Source organism: Pyrus communis, chromosome 3 (genome assembly GCF_963583255.1).
Source record: "Pyrus communis chromosome 3, drPyrComm1.1, whole genome shotgun sequence".
NCBI classification, from domain to species: domain Eukaryota; kingdom Viridiplantae; phylum Streptophyta; class Magnoliopsida; order Rosales; family Rosaceae; genus Pyrus; species Pyrus communis.
In genome coordinates this window covers 29,493,857-29,520,414 of record NC_084805.1, presented here as the reverse complement: position 1 = coordinate 29,520,414, position 26,558 = coordinate 29,493,857, and the positions used below count along the sequence as shown (strand labels likewise).

The window sequence follows — 26,558 nt, the reverse complement described above, 5'->3', positions numbered from 1 at the left end:
AGGCCTTCCACTGTGCAGTCAGTTCTAAAATGTCCGGTCTTGCCGTGATGGGTTATCGGGTTCTTGAGTCGGGTCGTTCAAACGGGGCATTCAGGTATTGTATTTATTTAATTAATTAATTAACTATTTATTGATTACATTTATGTTTTGATTTCTTTTGGATTTTTTTTTTTTTTTTTTTGTATATTTCTGTTTTTCTTTAATTATTGTCTGGAATTTGGACTTCTGAGTTTTGCATTCATGCAACTTTATGCTTCTGGGTTCCACTCGCTCACTCACTAACTCCAGGTACACCTCTTAAACCCCCTTTTGTATTTTTATCTTTCCTGATTGATGATTTGATTTGGGTTTTATTAATAGTTTAATTTGGAGTTTAATTGAAGGTTTAATTCAGGTTTGTAGTTGGGGTTTAATTGAGGGTTTTACTTAGGTTTTGAATTAGGTGGGTTTTTGGTATTTCAGCTCCCCAAGTTTTTCACTTTCATTGTGGATTGTGGTTTTTGGATTTAATTAGGTTTGTTGTTTCTGTAAAATATATGTATCTATATATTGTACAACATTACAAATTATCACTCCAAAAGGCAAAAGTTTTGAACTGCATTCCTTCCTTTTTACGTATTGCTTTACAGATAAATTTAACTGTAATTTTCATGGAGGGTTTTGTGGCTTCTATCCATGTGCCAAGGCAACAGCGGCTTAGTAAACATGTATTTTTATATGACCATTAAGTTGGTCAAACCTCAAAGATATTAATTGTTAAAGGGAATGGTGATGTGTAGCCAAATTGCAATTTGGCTAATTCTCTAGAGGGAGAGGGAGAGAGAGTAGAGAGAGAAAACAAAGGTGGCCCATGGGTATGGTGGAGTTGAGTCTGCATTCTTCCATTTGATGATAGATGCTTGTGGCAAGTTTAATCTCAAAAACTTGAAATAGTGGGCTGGCCATTTTCTTAATAGGTTTTAGGGAAAAAACATGGTTCTAAGCTGATTCAGTACTACTTTTAGAGCTATATTGCTTCAAGTAGTTGTTCTTGGCTGAGAATTAGGAACCTTTTGCACATGAAAAACCATGTAAAATTAATGCAAGATGGAGAGGAAGTGGGAAAAGGAACCTCTTAATTAGTTCAAACGCTTGAACTTAGCCGCAAACGCTGGCACTAGTCGCAGTCATATTAGTTAGAGTTTATGTGCTTTTTTTATGTACTCGGTTTTGAATTTTCTTTCTCGCGGTTTAGATTAGTCTAGAATAAATACTGCTTGTATAAGAAAAACACTTAAACATAGCCCGGTGTGTAGTTATGCTTGTATGATCACTAATTTTTCTTACATGTATGTAAATAATATATGATAAATGGGGATATGAAAATAGATATTTGAACTTGATCATTGGATTACTATGATATAAAATAACTCTGTGGAACTTCAGAAAAGATAAAAAGACAAAAAAGAAGAAAAAAGAAGCCTTTTGGAGTGATAATTTATAATTTTCTTGTGTTCCATTTATGTTTCGGTTTTTTGATACCGTTTGCAATAAAGATAGGGTTTCTTGATTAGTTATATGTCAGAATATCGCGATATGTATTGGGATGATCGAACTTATTATTAGCCACCAGGTCCAATAGCGAATGTTTGAGTGATAATCGCATCAGTTAAATCCATGCATATATAGATCTAATTTTGTGGGTCATTAGTAGGATTAGTCTACTTCATTGAAATAGGTTTAATAATTGAGATTTCATATATGCTTATTTGTGGTTTGTACTATATTTACTTATTAGTCTTACCAATTGTAGTAAATACATAAAATTTCTTATGGGATTATTTGTGGTTTAACTATTCCCTTAATTGTAGGATTAGTTATAGCCATATAATCACCTCAACCCCCAGTCCGTTTCGTCCCTCCTTTTTTTCCTTCTTCCAAACAATTCCCTCGGTTAGATCATGGAATCAATCCTTCTCTTTTTTGTCTCTTCTTTTCATGGGTGATATTTTTGTGTTCTTCCCTCCAAATTCGTTCATTTAATAGAGGTATATTGTATCATATTTATATCGGTTCCCATCATTTTTCTTCCAATACAAAAATAAACTACCTATTTTATTGGAAGAAAAATGCTGGGAACCTACATGGCAGAACGATATAAATATGATATAATATACCTCCATGTAGGTTCCCAGCATTTTTCTTCCAATACAATAGGTAGTTTATTTTTGTTTTGCAAGTATAAAGCATCTTTCTTCCTATACAATATGTAGTTACTAGATTATATCGATTTTGTTTTCTTCATAAATAGTAGGTAGTTACTAGATAATATTTTAGTTTGAGTATTTAAATATTCAAAATTTAAAAACTGAATAAATGATAAATAAAAAATTAAAAGAAATTAAATATTTTTATCTGAAAGGGCAAAATTGACATCAAAATGTAATTGGATAACTGAAGTCCCAAAAACTACCTATGTTTTTGGACCTAGATCCAAAATAGGGGGCATGGGTCGGGTAGGACCCAAATTTGAAAAGATCAGACTGGACCCGCTTAAAAAGGAAACGAGACGGACCGAATAATGCAAATCTGATCACTGAAACCGGACCTAACCTGACCCGTCCCGGATTGGGCTAAGCGCTATAAGCTATATGTGACTCATTTTACATTTTTGGCACTTAAGCCAAGGCTAAGCTATAATTTAAAAATCCCAACACAATAAAAAACTAAACCAAGAAATTAGAGGGAGAAAGATAAAGCAAAGCATGAGTAGCATATATAACATAACAAGATGTGGTTGTAAAATTGTAACAAGTGAGCAGTAATTATAGCTGCTTTTTGCTAATTACCCTAAATCTTTATTTTTAGACAATGCTCGTATATGGCTATTTGGGGCCTCTGGTCATGGTAGACAAAAATGGTTGTCTTATATGTCACTTTTCATGTGCGGGTTGTTTTATATAGAGTTTTTGGTTGAGATAATCAACTTGTGACATTTAGTTGATAAAATGATTTACTTTTAGCATTTTGTTGCTATGTCATCATTGTGTCGTTGATGTTGTTAATGTGTCATCAATGACACACCCCGACCGAGATCAGGGCGTGCTGGCCGTCACACGAAGGTGACGTAGCCATGTGCGCGTGCGGAAGCTATGAAGATAGTAATATAAAAGTACGAATAATTAAAAACTAGCATACAAAGTACTAAAACAAGTGCTAACGTATGTGAGACACAAATTCAGAGCAAATCTACAGCAGTCCAAAAGGAAAGATACGACATAAATACACCCGAAGGTGACCCTACAATGGTGAGTGTCTGTCAGAAATGCCGGGACGCCCTCTGGGAAAAACCACCGAACTTGCTAGACCACTAGAACCTGGAGGGGCGCAAAACCAAAAGCGTGAGTGGGCAAAACAAAGCTCTTTGAAAACTCTTTAGCAAAATACATTCTAACCCCTCGCCGTAAAACCTGTATACTTCCCAGAAAATGAACATATATACGTATGTATAGATATGCCAATCATGCTCCAAAATATGTCATTCATGCTCGAGAATATGCCACATCAGAATCTCATAATAAATGTAAGTGCTCATGCATAACTCATATCAATAACATATAATCTGGCAGCCGGGAGTCACCTAACGTGACCTATACGGCTACATATAGAGCTCTAATCTCAACTCAATAACTGAATCTGCACACGAGTCGGAACCACCTAATGTGGTCTGTACGACAGGACTGGGTGTAATATATACGCTCTAGTGCTACGATCACGTGAAGACTGTGCGAATAATCGCGGGTCACCTACGAGTCGGAACCACCTAATGTGGTCTGTACGACAAGACTGTGCACCTAACTTGGATCCAAGCTGAGCGTGTGGTGCGGGTGAACATCACGTGAAGGACTGTACCCTGGCCACGGGCGGGAGCACTAACACCGGGGGTGCAGATTATGAGCTCTCTAAGCATTTCAAACTACTACTGCATAACAACATGAATACCACTTACCTGACACTTACCTGTGCGTCCACAGCACCAAATACACATATATAAATGTATGCCGCTACTAATGCATGTGATGATGCGTGAGCGATAATAGTAAAGTGCATGACATAAATCAATCAACTCTTTTTAATCTATTTCTGGGAATTTAAATGTATATAGGTATATACGGAAAACAAAAGCCCACTCACTGATAAGTGGAAGGGTCGTAGCCCCTCTGCCTCGAGTGTGCACACTCGTCCTCGGAATACGAATCACCTATACGCGAAATAGCTACGAAAACGTTAATTTAAAAGCACATAACCAACTTCTCATACATTGCTCAAAATGGACAATTGAATATACCTACGTGCTCTACACAACCTCAGGATCACAACCATATTTTTAGAATATTTTTCCTCCGCCGCACGCGCCCCCACGCGCCGGCCAAGGCACGGCCCTACGCGCCCCCCACGCGCGGCCACGTGCCATGCACACTAACGGTGTCAAGGGACGCCGTCAGGAATATTCCGTTGAACTAACGGAATATTCCGTTAAACCTAACCAGATGCCGTTAACGGCGTCAGGAATATTCCGTCAACTTTGACGGAATATTCCGTCTCATTCTCCAATCAGTCCCCGACGCCGGCGCCGTCGTCGGAAAACCTGCAAATCACGATTTCTCGCTCGTTTTTCCACCTTTTTCCACGTTTCTTGCACCAAAATCAACCCTAGAGCTATTAGAACATGTCCCAACAAGTTTTAAGGCCTAAAATTACGAGATTATACCTGTCCAAATCTCCAAAACTCGGCCAACTCCACATCCAACGATCCTAACGTCCAAATTCACCTAACGAGCTACTCCCAAGCTCCTGGGAACCTCACAAACACAACTATAAGCTTCAAATGTCCAAAAACTCACTAAATTAATCTTGCATGAACAGTAACTAAAACGGACATGGAGATATCGACGTGAAAACGTCGAAGTCCTTACCTGAAAATGGCACCACTGGACTCCTCTCAGCCTCACCAGCACAACTACACCCTTGGTTTCCTCGATTTGCTATGGTTTGAGTATGTTTGTGTGTGGTCCGTATGTTAAAGAAAGAAGAAGAAGAAGAACTCTGGGAGAGAGAGAGAGAGAGAGAGAGAAGACAGAGAAGAGACAGGGAATGAGGGAATCCCGGGAGGGAAAGAGAGTGTATGAGTGTGTGTGTGGTCCTACAACACCACACAAAACTACACGTAAAGTAACGAACTAGGGGGTAAAATCGTAAATTCACACGTACGTTAAAATGAAACTTGGGACGGGATGTCACAACCTACCCACCTTAATAGAATTTCGTCCCGAAATTCAAAATAACTAAATACACCCCTAATGGTCAAAGAATAATCTAGGATACAAATCCCTCATCCTATTTTCTGTCTCCCATGTCGATTCCTCGACTGAATGATTCCTCCACAGAACTTTCACTAAATTCACCGTCTTGTTCCTCAAAACCTTTTCTTTCCCATCTAAAATCGTTAACGGTTCCTCGTCATACGTCAAATCTGGATTAATCTCCAACGGTTGAGGAGGTATCACATGCGACGGATCAGCAACATAATGTCGGAGCATAGACACGTGAAAAACGTTATGCACTTTAGCCAACTCCGGAGGCAACTCCAATCTGTAAGCTACCTCACCAACTCTTTCTGTGACCATGTATGGTCCAATGTACCTGGGACTCAACTTCCCCTTCTTTCCAAACCGCACAACACCTCTCCACGGTGAAAGCTTCAAAAATACCCAATCTCCGACCTCATACACTATGTCCGTAGCATGCCGATTTGCTAAACTTTTCTGCCTATCCTGAGCTGCTTTCAAGTTAGACCTAATTACCTGAACATTTTGAGTAGTCTCCTCGACAATCTCTGGACCCACTAAGACTCTTTCGCCAACCTCTGACCAACATAACGGAGTGCGACAAGATCTACCATACAAGGCTTCAAATGGCGCCATGCCAATGCTCGAATGGAAACTGTTGTTGTAAGCAAATTCCATCAAATCTAACCGCTGGTGCCAAGCATCACTGAACTGTAACACCGAAGCTCGCAGCATATCTTCCAAGTTCTGAATAGTTCTCTCGGACTGTCCGTCCGTCTGTGGATGATATGCTGTACTGTAAAGTAGTCTCGTACCCAAAGCTTCCTGAAAAGCTACCCAAAACTTCGATGTGAATCGTGGGTCACGATCCGAGACAATACTCACAGGGACACCATGGTACTTCACAACCTTTGAGATAAACAACTCTGCTAACCGGCTCAAAGAGTACTTCTCTCTCACTGGAATGAAATGTGCCGACTTAGTGAGCCGATCAACGATCACCCAAATGTCATCAAAGCCATTATGTGTACGCGGCAACTTGTATAAAAAATCCATAGTGATATTTTCCCATTTCCACTCTGGAACGGGAAGCGGCTGCAACAATCCAAACGGCTTCTTTCTTTCTGCTTTAACCTGCTGACAAACAGCACATCTGCTTACATACTCGACTATCTCCCTTTTCATACCCGGCCAACAATAAAATGGTCGAATGGTATGATATATTTTAGTCGCTCCTGGGTGCATGGCATAAGCCGAGATATGTGCTTCATCGAGAATTTCCTTCTTCAAATCCGCATTACTAGGCACGAACATTCTACCCTCTAACATCAACATGCCATCAGAATCACGAACTCTGAGATCTCGCTTCCTTCCTTGATCTCGAGCTCGAATTAGTTCTTGAGTCTGCTCATCAGCTACTTGAGCTTCAAGCACCCGATCAACCAAGATTGGTCTAACTTGAAAATTAGCAAGTAACGCCACTTCTCGATCTTCTGCTTCTAACCTTACTCCCGTAGCACGCAAGTCCACCAAAAGAGGAATACGACTAGCGTACAACGCATTAATACGGCCCTGTGACTTCCTGCTAAGTGCATCGGCCACTACGTTCGCACGACCAGGGTGATAATCAATCGTGCAATCGTAATCGCTGAGCAACTCCAACCACCTCCGTTGACGAAGATTAAGTTCCTTCTGAGTAAAAAGATACTGAAGACTCTTATGATCTGTAAAGATCCTACACTTCTCTCCGTAAAGATAATGTCTCCACAACTTTAACGCAAAGATGATAGCAGCCAACTCCAAATCATGTGTAGGGTAATTCATCTCATGGGGTTTCAACTGCCGCGAAGCATAAGCAATCACCCTACCATGCTGCATCAATACACATCCCAGACCATTCAAGGAAGCATCGCTATAAACCTCGAAATCACCACTATCGTCCGGAAGTGTCAAAACAGGTACATGAGTGAGACAATGCTTCAGCTGCTGGAAACTCTGCTCACACTTATCATTCCACTCAAACTTAACATCTTTCCTTGTTAACCTCGTCAGTGGCAAGGCAATTACCGAAAAATCCTTAACGAATCTCCGATAATATCCCGCCAAACCAATGAAACTTCTCACCTCAGTGACGGTTCGTGGTTGCTCCCAACTTTCCACAGCTGCAACCTTCTGAGGGTCTACCAAAATACCTTGAGCAGAAATGATGTGCCCCAAAAACGCAACTTGATCTAACCAGAACTGGCACTTGCTAAACTTAGCATACAATTGGTGTTCCCTTAACCTTTTCAACACCAAAGTAAGATGTCGAACATGCTCCGCTTTGGACTTAGAATACACCAGAATATCGTCAATGAAGACAATAACAAATCTATCCAAGTAAGGCTGGAATACCCGGTTCATTAAATCCATAAAAGCAGCTGGTGCATTTGTCAACCCAAACGGCATAACCAGAAATTCGTAATGACCGTAACGAGTCCTGAACGCCGTCTTAGGAACATCATCCCTACTAATCTTTAGCTGATAGTACCCAGACCTCAAGTCTATCTTAGAAAATACACAAGCACCTCTCAGCTGATCAAACAAATCGTCGATACGAGGCAATGGATAACGGTTTTTAATCGTCACCCGATTCAATTGCCTATAGTCAATACACAGCCTCAAAGTTCTGTCTTTCTTCCTCACAAACAACACTGGAGCGCCCCAAGGCGAAGTACTAGGCTGAATGAACCCCTTATCCACTAATTCCTGTAACTGAACTTTCAATTCCCTTAACTCAGCGGGAGCCATACGATAAGGAGTTAACGAAATAGGATTAGTACCTGGAAGCAACTCAATAGTGAAATCCACGTCTCGATCTGGGGGTAAACCAGGTAAATCCTCGGGAAAAACATCGGGGAAGTGTCTGACCACTCTCACATCCTCAATTCTGTTAGGAACGGCCTCATCTAACACCACATGAGCTAGATACCCCTAGCAACCTTTAGACAACAACTTTTTCGCTCGCAAAGCCGAAATAACGCCATGTCTTACCCCACTCTGCTCACCCAAAAAAGTAACCTCAGGTAATCCAGGACGGTGAAACGTAACTACTTTCCCGTAACAATCAATGTTGGCACGATAGAAGTGCAACCAATCTGTGCCCAAAATCACATCAAAATCGACAATATCTAACGGGATAAGATCAGCGGGCATAACAACACCCTTTACTATCACTGGACATCCTGGGTACATACAATCTACCATACATCTCTCTCCTCTAGGCATAGCGAACTCTAAATCGTACCCTAGAGGTGTGGGGCGAGGTTGCGTCACTTGAGCAAATGTATGAGAAATAACGGAATGTGTAGCTCCACAATCAATTAAGACTCTAGCAAAATAACCAAGAATGTTTAACGTACCCATAATCAAGTCCGGGTTGTTCTGAGCATCCTACAGGGAAATATTGTGAATACGCCCCTGGCCCTGCTGTCGTCCGCCGCGACCTCTGCTCGCTTGAACACCGCGACCTTGAGCTCCACGCCCCTGACTGGGCTGACCCAACTGTCTCGAAGACCCTGCATTACTAGTGGCAATCTCACCCTGTTGATATTGTCCTCCCTGGTACCACTGAGAACCACCCGCTGGGGCTGGAGGATACGGCATGTAACTGCCAGGATACTGGGGATAACTACCCTGTGAATACGGGTCCTGGGGGTACTGATACTGTCCCGGAGCATAAGGAACAGCATCACCCTGATAGTGGTAGGCACCACCTCTACCTGCTTGACCATAATTACTCGGACCCTGGATTTGCAGAATCGGTGCAGGTGGCGGCATAAAGGTCTGTTGCGGCTTCTGCTGCTGACCCTGGGGACAATTCACCGCTCTATGTCCCACCTGTCCACACGTGAAACAACCACCGCTACCACGCCTGCACTCGCCGAAATGTCGGTTATTACATCTACGGCAAAATGGAACTCGGCTTCGGCCACCATCACCTTGTCTCTGGCCTCGAGCGCCTCCATAAAACCTGCCTCCTCGTCCCTGTCCAGAGGTACTGAAACCACCACTAGACGAACTTGAACTAATACCACCCCTCTTGAAGTTCTGAGTCTGGCGAGGCCCAAGCGATATTTGACCTTTTCCTTTGTCATCTTTCTTTTCATCACTATCACTCGACATATTCTCTGAGTCCTCAATCCTCAATATTATCTCGTAAAAATCCTGGTAGGACTCACAGTGAGTAGTAGTCGCCATAGAACGCCATCTCTTCCTAGTGCCTAAGCGAAAACGACGAAGCATCTCCGCCGGATTACCAGCGACGTCAGGATAGTAACGAGACAGATCAGTGAACTTACGATAATACTCGTTAGCCGTCATCTTTCGCTGTTTCAACTCGGTGAATTCCTGTTTCTTACGATCAATATACTCAGGGGGCACAAACCTCCTCTGAAACACATCCTTGAAAACATTCCAATCAGTCCTCTGAGCTGGAGTCAACCTACGAAGCTCCTGCTCCCACCAGGCTGCAGACTCCATCTCCAGAAACCATGAGGTTGTCTCGACCCACCTCTCCATAGGAAGGTTCCCCTGGTTATGCAACACACGGAAAGTCTTCTCTATGTGTTCCAACCACCGTTCTGCCCCTTCGTGACCCTCACTACCTTTAAACTTATCCAACTTCAGATTATACATAGTCTCCAGAGGAGTCCTCTGGGGAGGGCGCATCACTGACTGAAGGGCTGTAGCAATAACTTCCCTCAACTGAGCAACATCGGGGAAGCTAGACTCAGAAGAACGACGTGGTTCCCGACGAGGCGGCATGATTCTGACAGAAGACACCAACTATTAGAATACTCACAAAGACACAGGACTGCCAAACCTAGGCTCTGATACCAAGCTGACACACCCCGACCGAGATCAGGGCGTGCTGGCCGTCACACGAAGGTGACGTAGCCATGTGCGCGTGCGGAAGCTATGAAGATAGTAATATAAAAGTACGAATAATTAAAAACTAGCATACAAAGTACTAAAACAAGTGCTAACGTATGTGAGACACAAATTCAGAGCAAATCTACAGCAGTCCAAAAGGAAAGATACGACATAAATACACCCGAAGGTGACCCTACAATGGTGAGTGTCTGTCAGAAATGCCGGGACGCCCTCTGGGAAAAACCACCGAACTTGCTAGACCACTAGAACCTGGAGGGGCGCAAAACCAAAAGCGTGAGTGGGCAAAACAAAACTCTTTGAAAACTCTTTAGCAAAATACATTCTAACCCCTCGCCGTAAAACCTGTATACTTCCCAGAAAATGAACATATATACGTATGTATAGATATGCCAATCATGCTCCAAAATATGCCATTCATGCTCGAGAATATGCCACATCAGAATCTCATAATAAATGTAAGTGCTCAAGCATAACTCATATCAATAACATATAATCTGGCAGCCGGGAGTCACCTAACGTGACCTGTACGGTTGCATATAGAGCTCCAATCTCAACTCAATAACTGAATCTGCACACGAGTCGGAACCACCTAATGTGGTCTGTACGACAAGACTGGGTGTAATATATACGCTCTAGTGCTACGATCACGTGAAGACTGTGCGAATAATCGCGGGTCACCTACGAGTCAGAACCACCTAATGTGGTCTGTACGACAAGACTGTGCACCTAACTTGGATCCAAGCTGAGCGTGTGGTGCGGGTGAACATCACGTGAAGGACTGTACCCTGGCCACGGGCGGGAGCACTAACACCGGGGGTGCAGATTATGAGCTCTCTAAGCATTTCAAACTACTACTGCATAACAACATGAATACCACTTACCTGGCACTTACCTGTACGTCCACAACACCAAATACACATATATAAATGTATGCCGCTACTAATGCATGTGATGATGCGTGAGCGATAATAGTAAAGTGCATGGCATAAATCAATTAACTCTTTTTAATCTATTTCTGGGAATTTAAATGTATATAGGTATATACGGAAAACAAAAGCCCACTCACTGATAAGTGGAAGGGTCGTAGCCCCCCTGCCTCGAGTGTGCACGCTCGTCCTCGAAATACGAATCACCTATACGCGAAATAGCTACGAAAACGTTAATTTAAAAGCACATAACCAACTTCTCGTAATAACTTCTCATACATTGCTCAAAATGGACAATTGAATATACCAACGTGCTCTACACAACCTCAGGATCACAACCATATTTTTAGAATATTTTTCCTCCGCCGCACGCGCCCCCACGCACCGGCCAAGGCACGGCCCTACGCGCCCCCCACGCGCGGCCACGTGCCATGCACACTGACGGTGTCAAGGGATGCCGTCAGGAATATTCCGTTGAACTAACGGAATATTATGTTAAACCTAACCAGATGCCGTTAACGGCGTCAGGAATATTCCGTCAACTTTGACGGAATATTCCGTCTCCTTCTCCAATCAGTCACCGACGCCGGCGCCGTCGCCAGAAAACCTGCAAATCACGATTTCTCGCTCGTTTTTCCACCTTTTTCCACGTTTCTTGCACCAAAATCAACCCTAGAGCTAGTAGAACATGTCCCAACAAGTTTTAAGGCCTAAAATTACGAGATTATACCTGTCCAAATCTCCAAAACTCGGCCAACTCCACATCCAACGATCCTAACGTCCAAATTCACCCAACGAGCTACTCCCAAACTCCTGGGACCCTCACAAACACAACTATAAGCTTCAAATGTCCAAAAACTCACTAAATTAATCTTGCATGAACAGTAACTAAAACGGACATGGCGATATCGACGTGAAAACGTCGAAGTCCTTACCTGAAAATGGCACCACTGGACTCATCTCAGCCTCACCAGCACAACTACACCCTTGGTTTCCTCGATTTGCTATGGTTTGAGTATGTTTGTGTGTGGTCCGTATGTTAAAGAAAGAAGAAGAAGAACTCGGGGAGAGAGAGAGAGAGAGAGAGAGAGAGAAGACAGAGAAGAGACAGGGAATGAGGGAATCCCGGGAGGGAAAGAGAGTGTATGAGTGTGTGTGTGGTCCTACAACACCACACAACACAAAACTACACGTAAAGTAACGAACTAGGGGGTAAAATCGTAAATTCACACGTACGTTAAAATGAAACTTGGGACGGGATGTCACAATCAATATATATCAAAAGTGACCAAATATTAAAGGGGAATCATTTTAACTAATTTCCCGTTTATATTACAAAAGTTTTTTTTTCCCGAAATAGTGTTCTAAATTTTATAAAGAAATACATCAATCCTAGGTTCTCTTTCATAAAACACTCTCAAGAAGGACGGAAGTTGAATTTTTGATAAAATTTTGGACCAACGACATTAATCCAAACCATAATATTTCTTGACATTCTCAAACGAATTGAAACAAGAAATAACATGATAAGGTAAATATTACCTTATCATGTGGTATATGGTATATTTTATTGACTAATTATTACAAGGGCATGTGGCATGTATAACTATGTGCTATCATGACAATTACATTTGAGCCCTATAGCAGCAGCATATGAAATAAATAAGAAAATAGATAATGATTTTTAATTAATATTTTTTAAATGGATAAGAGTCATAAGATTGTTGGTTTCACGTTTGTTTGTGCTCGTTACCTCTCATTGGACTGAATTGGATTATACATTAGTGTAATCTCGTTTGTTACTGACTAAGTTTAATTAGATAAAATGGGACTCGCGTGGACTATCTTCTTCACTACGAGGTCTTAGCCAAACTCTCGAAAACCATGGGATTGCTAAGACCTTTGTTGTGCGTCCTCTCTCTGAGTCCCGTTCTCTTTCTGCATCGCGTGCTCTCTCCTCTCTCCACTTGCTTCATCTGCTCGCGTCGTCATCGCCTACACTCACGAACCCAGAATATCTTCATCTGCTCGTTTCGAATCTCGAAAAATGCATCGCGTCCTCTGTAGGGCCTGCTACCTCCTTCTCCTGCGCTCTCAATCATATATTTTACTAGATTTGATGGGTGAAAACTGATTTCTACAGAAAATAAAGTGGAAACTGATTTTTGCAAATGGTGCAAAGCTTCGAACGAAATTGGTTTTTCAATTCGAGTATGGGATTTAGGGGTGGGTTCGGTTTGAATTGGTTCGGTTTTTTGCCAAAACGGAAACCAAACTGAATTTTCGATTTGGTTCACTTTTTTTTTTGTTTTCAGTTTTTGTTCGGTTCGGTTTCTTTCTTTTTTTTTTAATCTTTTTTCCGTTCATGTAGAATTCATGCACAAAACAAGTCAAAACCTGCATAAAACCAAATTAAAGTTAGACCTCCAATTGTATTTCAAGTCTGGGTTTCATGATTCGAATATGGGTTTTTGCACTTCCAGCGAAGTTGGGTTTTGTGATTCAAGCGAATTTGCAATTGAATCTAGGTTTTGTGATTCGAATATGGGGTTTGCAATTGCTATGATTTTCGGTTTTGTGATTTAAGCGAATTTGTGAAGATGTGCAGAAGATGAAGATGAAGATGTGGTAATAAAGGCTCCACATAGGGGATTATCAGAAGAACCTGTTCGAGTAGAGATGATTATGGGTTGTGAGGATAATTTTTCAAGAGAAAAAAAGAAAAAAAGAGAAAAGGGAGAGCTTAGTCGAGAGTGTGTGTTCCAGAAAATGGAAAAGGAAAAAGAAAAAGAAAAAAAAAAATATTATTGTGCTTGTTATTCTGATAAACGCTTCACTAAATTAATCTAACTTAATCTAGTTTACACCATTTTAGTTTAGTTCTTGAATTTAGCTTAGTCCGAGATAATCTAATGCAACAAATGTACCCTAACGGTTTTGAACAAAAAAAAGATTCCCAAGGAAAAATTGAACACGCGATTCTCTTTTTTTCTTTTTATAACAATGTTCCTGATTTGAATGATATCTTTCTCCATGCAAATAACTGATCACGAGGCATAACATAATTCAACAATAAAGAAATGACATAGGTATGACATAATTCAATAATGTAGCTATTCTAATTGCGTTCTTTTGTAAAGAAAAATAATTTGTTATCAGAATTTGAACTTTTTTGTTGAAATGTTCATAAAAATATTTTACGACAACGTAACGTCAAATTAATTTTAAAAAGTTAACTCAAACAAAAAATTTGTACCTAATTAAATTGTCACATAAAATCATAAAACCTCAAATTTAATTTGAAAATTTGATCTTCCTAACATTACCAATAGTCCCGTAATGATAGTCTCCATCAAGTGGTGCATGCAGTTCGCCAGTTTTGTAACGACATTTGAAAGAAAGTGTACCAAAGCCTTGTGATTGTCACAACAGAACAAGCTTTCCACGTATGTAAGGGAAAACATTTAAAAAATAATTGATTTAAAGAAAAAGCATTTTCTGTTTGTTTTTATGGGTGCTTGGTAGCTAAGGTCCCGAACTTTACTTCATATTTAGTTTTTGTCCTTTAACTCTTACATTAGTTTCTCCCGTCCTTTAATATAACTCCGTGTTGCACAATTGGGTCTTCTGTCAAGTATGTTATCTTTTTCGTTAAATCTAAGGTTATAATGATCTTTTCAGTTATGAATTGTAAGACTCCCACCACATGAAAAAACAGCAATCCTGTTTCAATGTAGCAATACAAATCATGCTAACTAGAGCAGAAGGGAAGGGGAAACTAGCTAGTTAACTACCTGTGTGCATAATGGTTCCAAGGGTCTAACATATGAATCCGATTTGAAAACATAAGCATTCCGACTTTCCTACAAGCATAAATGAAAAGGGAACAATTATTTTCCTCTGCAGCAAACAAATTAGCACAGTGGAGTTGACATATAACTTCCTCATATTGGCCCTGCCAGGAATTACGTCACTTCTCTTATCGACCCTGCCAGGAATTACGTAACTCTTCACAGTCCTCTGCATAGAGGCTCAAATTAAAAACAGAGGTATGTCCACCAACGGACCAGGAAGTGAACGGTATCTTGTTCAGTAGAAATCTTACTGGCAACACATCAAATGATTCGCCGACTTCTTTCTCTTTTTCCAGTGTATGTTGTGAAAAGAAATCCATCATCCCCATGTTATCCGCATCAAATTCCGACATCAAGGCATCTTCAACAGTGCAAGAATTAGAGTTTTACAGCCGCAGGGCCGACAACTAATTTGGGAACAAGATATCTAGCTCAAAACAAAAGAAAACAACAAAAAAACAAAAAAGAGTCCGAAAAAACTTGGCAAATGCCAATTGTCTTTGTTTTCAATTTAAAAAAAAAGATAACACCAGCGATCTCCTTTCTGTATGCAAATCTTATTATACAATGATACGAGCCTTTGCAATATTGGCAACCAATTCGTGCAAACCATGATACAATCAAGACCAATCCTATAAATTAACGTAACATACTCAAACAATTCCCCCACCGCACACCAACCCCCGACCCAGAATTTGTTTTTATTTTGGTAAAATGCCTGATTGTAAATGAAAACACACGACTAGATTCGATATGTTGGCATGGATTTCATAACTGACGATATTACATAATATACGATCTTATTACATTGTAGCAATATAAAAATCAAGATAATCAAACAACAAAGGTATAGGAAACTAACTTTGTCTCTCCAATTTCAGTAATGTCACTCCTTGCATCCTTAACCACTCTCACCTGCATGGAAGGCTCAAATTAGAACGTGGTAATGACCTCCACTGGATTGAATGCATAGGAGGGAAGTAAACGTGTCTGATGCAATAGAAATTTTACTGGTATTCGGCGTTTACGCGTCGCCCTCAATTGCCAAGCACTTATAGGAGGCGGTTCGCGGCATTCCACAAACTTCCTGAGAAAGTAGCAAAAAGCATGGATGAAAACAACAAAAATGCTTATCCCATTTGCTGCATCACAAACTAAGATAATAAAGGCACGAGGGAATTGGAAACTAACCTTGTCATATCTAACGAAGCAGGACATTCTATGCGAACTCTGGCAACCGTAGTTTTATTTGCAAGCGTTTTTTTGGTTTTTGTTGGGGGGGGGGGGGGGGGGGTGTGTGTTGTGGAGGAGAGGCGGGAGGGTGGTCAAAATTAGAACATAGTGCATATCCCGCATGTGTAGGTAGTAAACATTTTTATAAACGATTCAGCTAAAGTGTGCCTTACCAGCGCCCCTTTGTACGACACACTATTCCAAGGGTCCAACCCTCAACAGGTCATCTCCCTTTGAACATACAAAAAAGGCAGAAATAAATGAAAAAAGGAAGCATGCATGCATCTTGTTCCAAATCCTTTCCAATTCCATTGTAGCATAGAGAAATACGAATCAAGATAACAGACAGCAACTGAAAAGGGTATTTGCAGAGACTAACTTGACCATGCTCCCGTCACTTGAGCTCCCTGCCTCCTTGAGCACGCCAGCATAATCCGGATGATGCACTGAAAGTTCGAACATAAATCTGTAAGGAATGAACTAGAGAGAGAGCGCGACAGAGAGACCAAATCTACTCTACGGGGGTAGGAAATACTAACTAGGGCACATGCATGGGCATTTGCAAAACTAAATAATTAACTGGAAAAGAAAAATAAAAAAAAAACAATGCAAACACCCACCCACCCAGATTACTCTGATGCTTGAAAGTTCAAAACAAAAAAACTAAGTAGATACAATTCCATCCAATCCAGCGCAAAACAGTTGGGTCAAAAATAAAATCCCACAAGATACATAAAACAACAGAAGATGGATATTATTTGCATAAACAACACAAATAAAACACCAAAAACGAAATGAAAGAAATATAAAACAAATAAATCAACACACCATCATAACCAGCAGCAAAGTCAGGACCAGGATATGAAACCTTCACAACGAATGGCCGTCGTAGGAGTCCCATGTCTGCAAAATTTCAAACACCGAAGGAGTTACCAAAAATTGAAAATTAGGATTTTCTTTTGGTAACTGAAGAATGGAATTGACTGCTTGAAAAAGTATAAGATTACAATCGATCATCATATCATCGATCTACAAATATATCTTATCATCGGATCGACGGATAAGAAAGTGAAAGGGCCCAACCCAACAGCAAGCCAGACGACGCCGTTTGTAGGAGTCGGTCGAAGAAAGAACACTATAAATAGAGGGAAGATAGATTGTAAATTGTAATTCGTAAACGAAGAAGGAAGACGACGGTTCGATTTGGAATATCGGAAAGAAGAGAAGGGCAAAGCAAAACAGGTATGGCCTGGTCTCTCTCTCCCTCTTTCGGTTAATTGTTACTTTTCGCACGCAGTTCTCTCGAGCAAAATCAATTCTTCAGCTATCAAAAGAAAACCCTAATTTTCTGAATTTTGTTGGCTCTTGATTTTATACTTATATGTCGACATAATTGATCCGTTGTTTGAATATTTGCAGACATGGAAGGACGAGGAGAGTTCTATTTGGAAGTTGACTGTCCTGATGGTTTGTTGTTTTATTTCTGCATAATATTACCCATGTCTTCCCTCCTCGTGAAGAAATTGTTCTCAATATTAAGGGTTCTATCATCTTTGGAACATAAGATCTTAAACGAGAAGAAGAATTATATTTTATTTCAAACATGGCTGCTTCAGGTATCATACTTAGTCACACAAATGTAATCTGGGATACTTGTTGTACAATAGGTTCCTACATCGACAGTATGCATGAGCATTTATTACGTATTACAAACTTGTAAAATTCTAACACAGGAAAGGTAACAGGCAACAGGAGCAGGAGGAAAAGCTTCCAAGTTCTCAAACCATGGGGATGGAAACCACCACATCTTATAGAACCGACCAACTCGAGTGGTGCTAGGAAATGATCAAAACGCTTGGACGAAGTGCGAGATATATTTTAGACGAGGATCAAGTCCGTGCACGAAAGTCTAGAGTTGACCGTTAGAGCGTAGACTTGTCCTCATTCTCGTCCTCTTCCATGTCGTTGTATTAGATCTGAATTTAGTTTCAAGATTCTGTTACTTTTGCGTTTGTATTAGACCTGAATTTAGTTTCAAGATTCTGTTACTTTTGCGTAGACGACGAGATTTTTTAGTATAAAGAAAACACAATCAATTAGAACATCGTATGTCATAATACAAGTTGAGAGACATTAAAAATATTATATCTTCTATACTACTTTAGTCAGTGATGGAGCTAAATAGAGCCTAGCATAGGTCTAGGCCTATCCTGGAATTTAAGCCATTTGTATATTAATTTCTGCAAGCTTCAGTAAAAATGAGCATGTGGCTCATTGGTCAGTCCGTTTTTGCAATTCCGAGAACCCATGGTTCGAGAGTTGCTGGTACGCCAACATTTTTCAGATTTTTTTTAAACTGAAATAATAAAAATACCCTCATAATTTGCCTTATTTTTTACCATATTAAAACGAAGCTCTCTTTTTTTTTGTTATAATTGCCATCTGTTTTACATATAATAATCATACCCTATTTTTTAGCCAGTTGATATAGAACAAATGCTCATACAGTCTCAAGCAAGATTTTACTTTTTTTTGTTCGAATCTAATATGTTAATCTTTTTTTAATCAAAACTTATACAAGTTATGATTTATTATATAATCATTTCAAGACTAGGTTTTTCATACAATATATAAAGCTCCGCCATTTTATTTAATTAAAATTTTCCATGTCAATACAAAAATATAAAACTTTTAATTTTTCTCCCATTAATTATATTGCAATCTATCATATGACTTAAAGGCCTCTTTTATATAGTTTTTTAACTTCGCAACTGTATATAATGACACATGATATTAGAAAATTTGCCTGAAAAATTGCTGCTGCAAAAGCCCTTTACATCAAGTTACATTTAAAAAAAATATTAAGGTAATTTAGACTTAGGACTTGGCCATCATACAACCCCTGCCCTCCCACTACAGACAAAGCCTCGAGGGTCCCAGCAACTGTACTACCACATTTTGCTCTCATTTTCTCTACCTGTACCTCCGCTTTCACCTCTCTATCAGATTGCAAAGAAGCCTAGCGGCGGGGCATTTGGGTTTTACGTTAGTGGGTTCTTTCTCTCAGAGAGCCGGTGGTGGATTATGGGTTTCAGGTTGGTCGGTTCGTTCTCTCGCCTTCACCTCTCTCCCTATCAGAGTGCAAAGAAAGTCAACTGTGCGTTCTGAATTTTAGGTTAGTGGGTTCTTTCTCTCCACCGCCACCTCTCTCTCTTATCAGATTTTAACAGAGAGTCTTGCCATTTACAATGTATGCTTAGTTAGGCTGCTAGAAATTTTGAGGCTTTTGTTGTGTTCCTTCCTCCGTTCTTGATACTAGAAAAGTTAATAGAAATCTTCCATCTTTTCTTTAAGAATGCAAATTTTTCTCACTCTCTGGCAATTATTTGTATTAAAGTTTTGATGGAATGGGCTTTGTGGTTGAGCAGGTCTTGGGAAATGGAGTTTTTAAATCCTGAAGGAGTTGAACTTCCTCCACCTCCACCCATGATTCCTCCTAATGTTGTCATACTTGTAGCAGAAGAAAAGCCTGTTGAGCTATTTGCGAATACGTCAACTCCAAAACTTATTCCCATGGCAAGGCCTGACAATGGAACAAAAGGGCAAAGGATTGGTGAACAAGTCCTATGGAGAGAAATAATTGCTTACTGTGGCGGTGATCAACCATTTCAGGTACTAACATGTCGTTTATTATGTCATTTTCTTGCTCTTTGATTGAATAAGGACATTGTCTCATTGATTGAATAAGGACATTGTCTCATTGCTCCTTTTGCACAAATATCTAGGAAGAATGCAAGCCCTGGGAGGGGCTCTGAGCATGTTGGGAGTGAGGGAGACAGGAAGAGAGTTGAGAAGCAATTTCATTCCAAAACGTTAAAGGTGCAGGTCAACCTTGAGACTATAATCCCAATGAAAGCAATTGTGGTTGAGTTTCTTATTAGTTTACCTGTTGGCCCCATCTGAATCCCCTTTTCTGTTATTTTTTTTATATTTTTCTGATATATTATATTTACATGGTCTAGAGTTGCAACCAAAATTGAGCTATAATCATTCTCCTGTTTCACAGATCAGTTTTGATTCCTCTTCATTGGAAGCAGTGAGGGTTCTTGAGATCATCCCAAGGCAGAATATAGCAAAACAGTGAGTACTTACTGTTGTTCTTTCCTCAGTCAGTCATTCATGCCATCTGTGAAGTAGTCTTAAAAGATCATCTCAATTTCTGGTTTCTGATTTAATCTAAGAATTTACTGCAAAACATTTATGTCTAGGTTCTTTCTGAAATCGAAACAAGAGCAGTATGGTAATGGAGAAGAAATTACATGTTCTAATACTTTGCCGTCTATAAAAACCTACCGGTGTGTGAATCAGCAGATTTCCCATGCATCACTGTTGCGAAACTAAAGAAGCCAGCTTACTTTCCGCTTGAGGTGATACTTTAACTTCAACTGTTTGTTGTTAAGGTTTATGTTGTATTTGCCTCTGTAGCTTTGCACCCTGGTTCCATTGCAACGCTATACCAAACTTGGCACTCTGTCTCTCCTTTGATTGCAATACATTTGATCAACCAGGGTCAGGTTTGTTTGTTTGTTTTCTTCTGTTTTGGCTTTTAATTTGGTTATTGTTTTGGGCTCTGCTGCTTCCTCAGGATAATGAGTGTGATTGCATTAGGAATTTGCAGAGGGATGGAGTGAAGCCTCTTCTAAGTATGACTCAACTTCTCTCTCAGATATAACATGTTGCGTTTCAGATATCATGTTTTAAGAATCTGTTTGGCAGCCCCATTTGTCCATTTGTTTTGCAAATTCAGCATGTGTTTTAGAAATGTTCTGGCTTACATGGTGCATGTCTCTGTTTTATGATTTTCTTTATTAATAATTCGATTTTCTGTACTAGTCAATCTCTGTCCTTGTTCCCGTGCAGATGCATCCACTACAATGATTGTAAAACATGGCCATGTTCTGGACTTGCTCGCTGCTTCCCAGATTGATTGGATGAAGGTAACACTTGCTTCTTACATTTTTTTTACATTACATTGGTTTGAGCTTATAGTATTTTGTTCTTATTTCATGATGCTCACAAATCTTCGTGTTTTTTTGTCACTGTCGGCCATGGAAAGTCAAAATAAAATAGCAGGCAGATGTGCAGGGCCATGGCCATGTTCAGGAGGGCCTATGGCTATAGGAGGAGGAGGGGGGGTTGGTGCCCCCCCCCCCCCCCCGGAGCAAGTTTTGCTCAAGGGGAAGGAAGAGGCCGAGGTGGCAGGCATGGTGGACGTGGCAGACAACCGGTACCCGCCGCCGCCACCCCATTGTAAATGGCCAGCGGCTAGGTAATGACATTGATTTGATGAGGGAATATCACGGGGCGGTGGCTGCTAGTTTGAAATATGTCATCACACTCCCTTTGCAGGATTATGTGAGTGTTGGGGACATGATTTCGCACATATGGAGAGTTGTTGATGTCCACGGGAATCAGGCATTGACCGTGCTGCACCGGATTACCTTTATGATGAGGTGAAATGGCCAGACAGTGTGTGGGATGATTTCCGCCGGACTGTCCAATTAGTAGAAATTGTTTTTCGTGTTGCACGAACAGTAGAGGTCAATATCCACGGTCATGTGAGGCAACTGGCTAGGAGAGAGATTCCCTCCTTAACCGAATTGGTAAACCAGATTCGACTTTAGGGAGCAGGAGATGGAGATCGAGAGAGGTTTGAGGTGCTGATAGTCGGGCAGGTGATATATTACCACTCCGACGAGATTGAGACTTATAGCTACAGGGAAGGCTAGGGGAGGGCAGTCATTGCTCTGCGAGGTGTGCGGGTCTCGAGGTAGAGATCACTCTGTAAAGGAAGGAAGGAAGGGGCTAAGCCGTTAAATCAAAGTCACAGTCTTAGCCCCTTCCTTCCTTCCTTTACAGAGTGATCTCTACCTCGAGACCCGCACACCTTGCAGAGCAATGACTGCACACCTCTACTGTTCGTGCAACACGAAAAACAATTTCTACTGATTGGACAGTCCGGTGGAAATCATCCCACACAGCTATTCTAGCTTCCTCTACTGTCTATCAGACTTTCTGGCCATTCCGCATGATCATAAGGGTAAATTGGTGTAGCACGGTCAATGCCCGATTCCCATGGACATCAACAACTCTCCGTATGTGCGAAATCATGTCCCCAACACTCACATAATCCTACAAAGGGAATGTGAGGACATCTTTCAAACTACCAGGCACCGCCCCGTGATATTTCCTCATCAAATCAATGTCATTACCGCGCCACTGGCCATATACAATTGGGCAGCGGGGACCCGGTTGTCTACCACTTCGGCCTTTTCCTTCCCCTTGAGCAAAACCTGTCCCTCCTCCTCCTATGGCCATAGGCCTTCCCTAAACATGGCCCTGCTTTTTGATTTTCCATGACTGAAAGTGACAAAAAAACACGAAGATTTGTGAGCATCATGAAATATGAACAAAATACTATAAGCTCATACCAATGTAATGTAAGAAGCAAGTGTTACATTTAATTTTACATCTCTGTAGAGGAAAGAAGGAAGGGACTGTGACTTTGATTTACTTGTATCAAAGTTACAGTCTTAGCCCCGTCCTTTACAGAATGATCTCTACCTCGAGACACACAGAGCTCCCCCAGCCTTCCTGTAGGCTGTAGCTATAAGTCTCAATCTCGTCAGAGTAATATCACTTGTCCAGCTATCTGCACCTCAAACCTCTCTCGATCACTCTGTAAAGGATTGTAGCTGACTTATCGAACTAAACAATCATTGCAAGAATCAGAATTTGGATCTAATCTGCTTTTGTTTTCAAAGTGATGAGTTTTTCTGTAGTTGACTTGAATGATGCTATGGTTAGAGGGCAGGCCTTATTTTAAGGGGTCAGGATTGCTCATTTCCCTTTTATCCTAACATTTTAAGAGGGGGAAGTTAGTTGTCGATTTTTTTTTTTTTTTTTTTTTTTTTTTTTTGCTGCGATGGAAACTAGAATAAGGGTTATTCCCTTTTCATTTATGCTTGTAGGAAAATCGGGAAGATTCAGATTTCAAGGTGGATTGGTCTGTTGGAACCATTATGCATACAGGTAGTTAATTAGTTGCCCCTTCCCTTGTGCTTTAGATTATCTTGATTTGTATTTGCTACAATGAAATGGGATTGCTGTTTTTTCAACTATGCTTTGGATATTTGTTCAGGGATTACCCGGGGAGGTACACACCAGTGTATTTAAATGCTTGGGAATTGAGGGCAAGGGAACCAGATCATATACCCGTAAGACTTTCACTTTATTAGATACGTACGTTTTCTCCTATGCCTTCGGTGGAGTTAATACGTAGGATGCTCTAATTTGAGCCTTTGTGCAGGTGAGTGTGGAGAAGGATGCAAGCAGTGACATTCCTGATATTGATATGACAAAGTTTGTTTCTGATTCCTTTTTGCTTTGATTATATTGATTTGTATTGCAATAATGGAATAGGATTTGACACTCCCACCCCTCTTTTTTTTTACATTATTAGTTACGAAACCTGTCAGAAACAAATAGGAGGAAGTAGGGAAGAAATAAGATGCACACGCTTGTGTTGGATGAAGGGTTCTCACATGTATTCTGTCACCTGTCCTATGTTTTCACTGCAGATACAATGTCCACCGTGATATGCCTCTCAAAGAATTTGTTGATTTTATTCGGTTAAGGATTCAGCATGATTTTCCATGGAATAAGAACACCGAGTCTCCCATTGGTGAGCATAGCTGCATCACGTTTTTGTTGTAGGCCGGAAGTAATAATATACGTCATTGTCCCAACATAGGTCCGGATGTAGTCACTCTAACTGTTCCAATGTCGCGCAGGTACTACCTTGATGTCCGAAGTCGATGAGAAAAACAGGGACAAAGACGGGTTTGTTCGAATCACCTACATTGGAAAAGAGAAAGGAGGCTGGACCCGCTGAAGAGCTCTGAGCCAATGATCTGAGCTGCTTAGATAGTACGTGGTTTGAAGACTTGAAACTGATAAAATACTTCGATTTCACAGTTTCTCGCTCAAAACCTAATCGTTGAAGTATGATATGCACTAACTCTTCGTAAGTAACGTTATCTGGTGCAACCGTTGATTTCACTTGACCATCAATGTATTTGGTGTCGATCCATCTACCACTGTACTTCAATATAGCACCAAACCTAGTCATTGTCTGAAATAATACAACCAAGATAATCAGCAATAAACAAGTTTTACGTATGTGGAAGGTGGTGACTGCTCGTTGGTGGTCTTGGAGAAAGAAGGGGGACGCGAGAGAAGAAGGTGGAAGGTGGAAGGTGGTGACTGCTCGTTGGTGGTCTTGAACAAATGTACTGTCGGGAATCTGTTGTACTCGAAGAGGGAGGAGAAGGAAAATAAGAGTAAAAGTGTGATTGGCGTGTATTAGGGAGCCATACACAAAAATATAACCAATATTACTTACAATTCTACTTTTTTATGATTAGGATCAATGGACAAATATTATACATCTATTGGTCGAAACTAAAAGTTAAAATGATTATCATTGAATTAATAGGTGACGTGGCAATGACTTCTAAATAAATTAACATAAATCTCAATTAATTAAAAGATTTAAGGAATTTTCCCATTGCAAATAGAGCCTCCTATACACCATTGTCCATTAAATAGAAAGAAAAAAAAAGAGTTTTAACGAAAAGCTCGCGGTACTATTTACTTTAACGAAAAACCATATTTTTGCACTAAAAAAATCAATTATGGTATTATTCACTTTACCCTTTATTTTGACTTTATCATTAAAACTCAAAATTTTCAAATAATTTTTATTAGTTTTCTTAAAAAAAAATAGCATTGTTAATGAGTTCAAAATAAACAGAAAGAGACGAGAAGATTGTCATTAACTATTTGTTTTAAATTATAAAATCTGAACAAGAAAATGGAAGGCTTCCTTGGTCAATGTTCAACATGCTTAAATTTTTTTATGTAAAACCAATTTTTAGGGTTTAAAACCTTAATATTCCTTCTTATGCAAATTCTGTATCTTCGGTGATATTCCTGTAACAGTGACGAAATTAATAGCCTCAATATTTGGTTTCTAAATGCCTTTCCACATAAGATCATTCAACTTGTTTGACAATCTAATTGGTTTCATCCCCTTCGTCTTTAGGACTACACATGCTATTCAAACCACCATCATATATTATAGTATTTAGTTTCTAAGTGCTTTTCCAAATCAGAAGTTCAGTTTGTTCAACAATCATCCATGATTATTTTGTTCTTACTGAAACTTTAATTTAGAAGGTTTTATTTCGTTGAAATTTACATTGACGACTATAGGTTGATGCTTAGCTTGATTAGTGCGTCATGTCAGAATGGTACGAGTTGAGCACCTCGTTCGGCCTTGGTTATCCAACCCTACTACCCAAGCACCATTCCACTACCTTTGCGTCTTGCCTTATATCTTTGTCACTGAATGATGGTTGTCACGTGGCGTGATTGACATCTGAGTACACCTGTTTTTGAGAACTTGTGTCACAAAGTTGTCAGTCTGCCAACATACTCTTAACAGGCGTGAAATTCTTGCCTCTCTCGATCGAGCTAGGCTCATGAGCGGTTGGCTACTGTGCTCGAATATATCCTCCTGTAAGCTTCTTGAGCATTGGGCTTCTAAAATTTCTCTTGAGCTTTCTAAGAAACTCTTTCCAACCAGCACCATTATTCAGGCCTAAAAATGCTCGGCGTTAACAACCCTTATATGTCCACATGTACGAACAATTTATGCTATTGTCGAATTGGACCAACTAATTAGCTAGAATTGGTGAAGTTGTTGCTCCAAATATATTAATTTATTGATTTATTAAAATTCCCAAGTCAAAGATTCCATTTGCACATCTATGTTCACACTTCTCGTCCGATCCCAAATATGCCATTCCAAAGTCCAATTCACACGTTGAATTTGAAAATCTAAGTGGCTAAGCTAGCCAGAAGAGATCAAGTATATATATGGTAAAAGTCCCCTCGAACTGCTGCAGGGTTTGACCATTCCAGTTAATCTAGAAATATTTCTCAATTCGTAGAAGCCATGCAAATCACGATCCAGCCGGCTCTCGGCTAGTCAGCCTACCCTCCACACTTATATTAGATATAGGGATTAAGTATGAGAACAGTTATTAGCATTTTAAAAATTCTATTTAATATTTTAAATTTTCAATAACTAGAAAGAAAAATACATTTATGAAGAATGTAGAATAAGATTTTTGAAGTACTAGTAATAATTTCCTTAA

The 26,558-nt window shown here is 40.2% G+C and overlaps 2 long non-coding RNA genes across 2 annotated transcripts; both read left to right on the top strand.

Annotated features, from left to right (window-relative positions):
* The first annotated feature begins 19,291 nt into the window (after positions 1-19,291).
* Positions 19,292-20,421, top strand: LOC137727240 (uncharacterized). Its single transcript, XR_011067770.1, has 4 exons — positions 19,292-19,450; positions 19,704-19,947; positions 20,061-20,154; positions 20,342-20,421. It is a non-coding gene; the product is annotated as an uncharacterized lncRNA (long non-coding RNA).
* A 128-nt stretch (positions 20,422-20,549) lies between these two features.
* Positions 20,550-24,523, top strand: LOC137727239 (uncharacterized). The gene is made up of 6 exons (XR_011067769.1): positions 20,550-20,702; positions 20,921-20,978; positions 23,307-23,367; positions 23,477-23,697; positions 23,916-24,019; positions 24,129-24,523. It is a non-coding gene; the product is annotated as an uncharacterized lncRNA (long non-coding RNA).
* Positions 24,524-26,558: the final 2,035 nt, after the last annotated feature.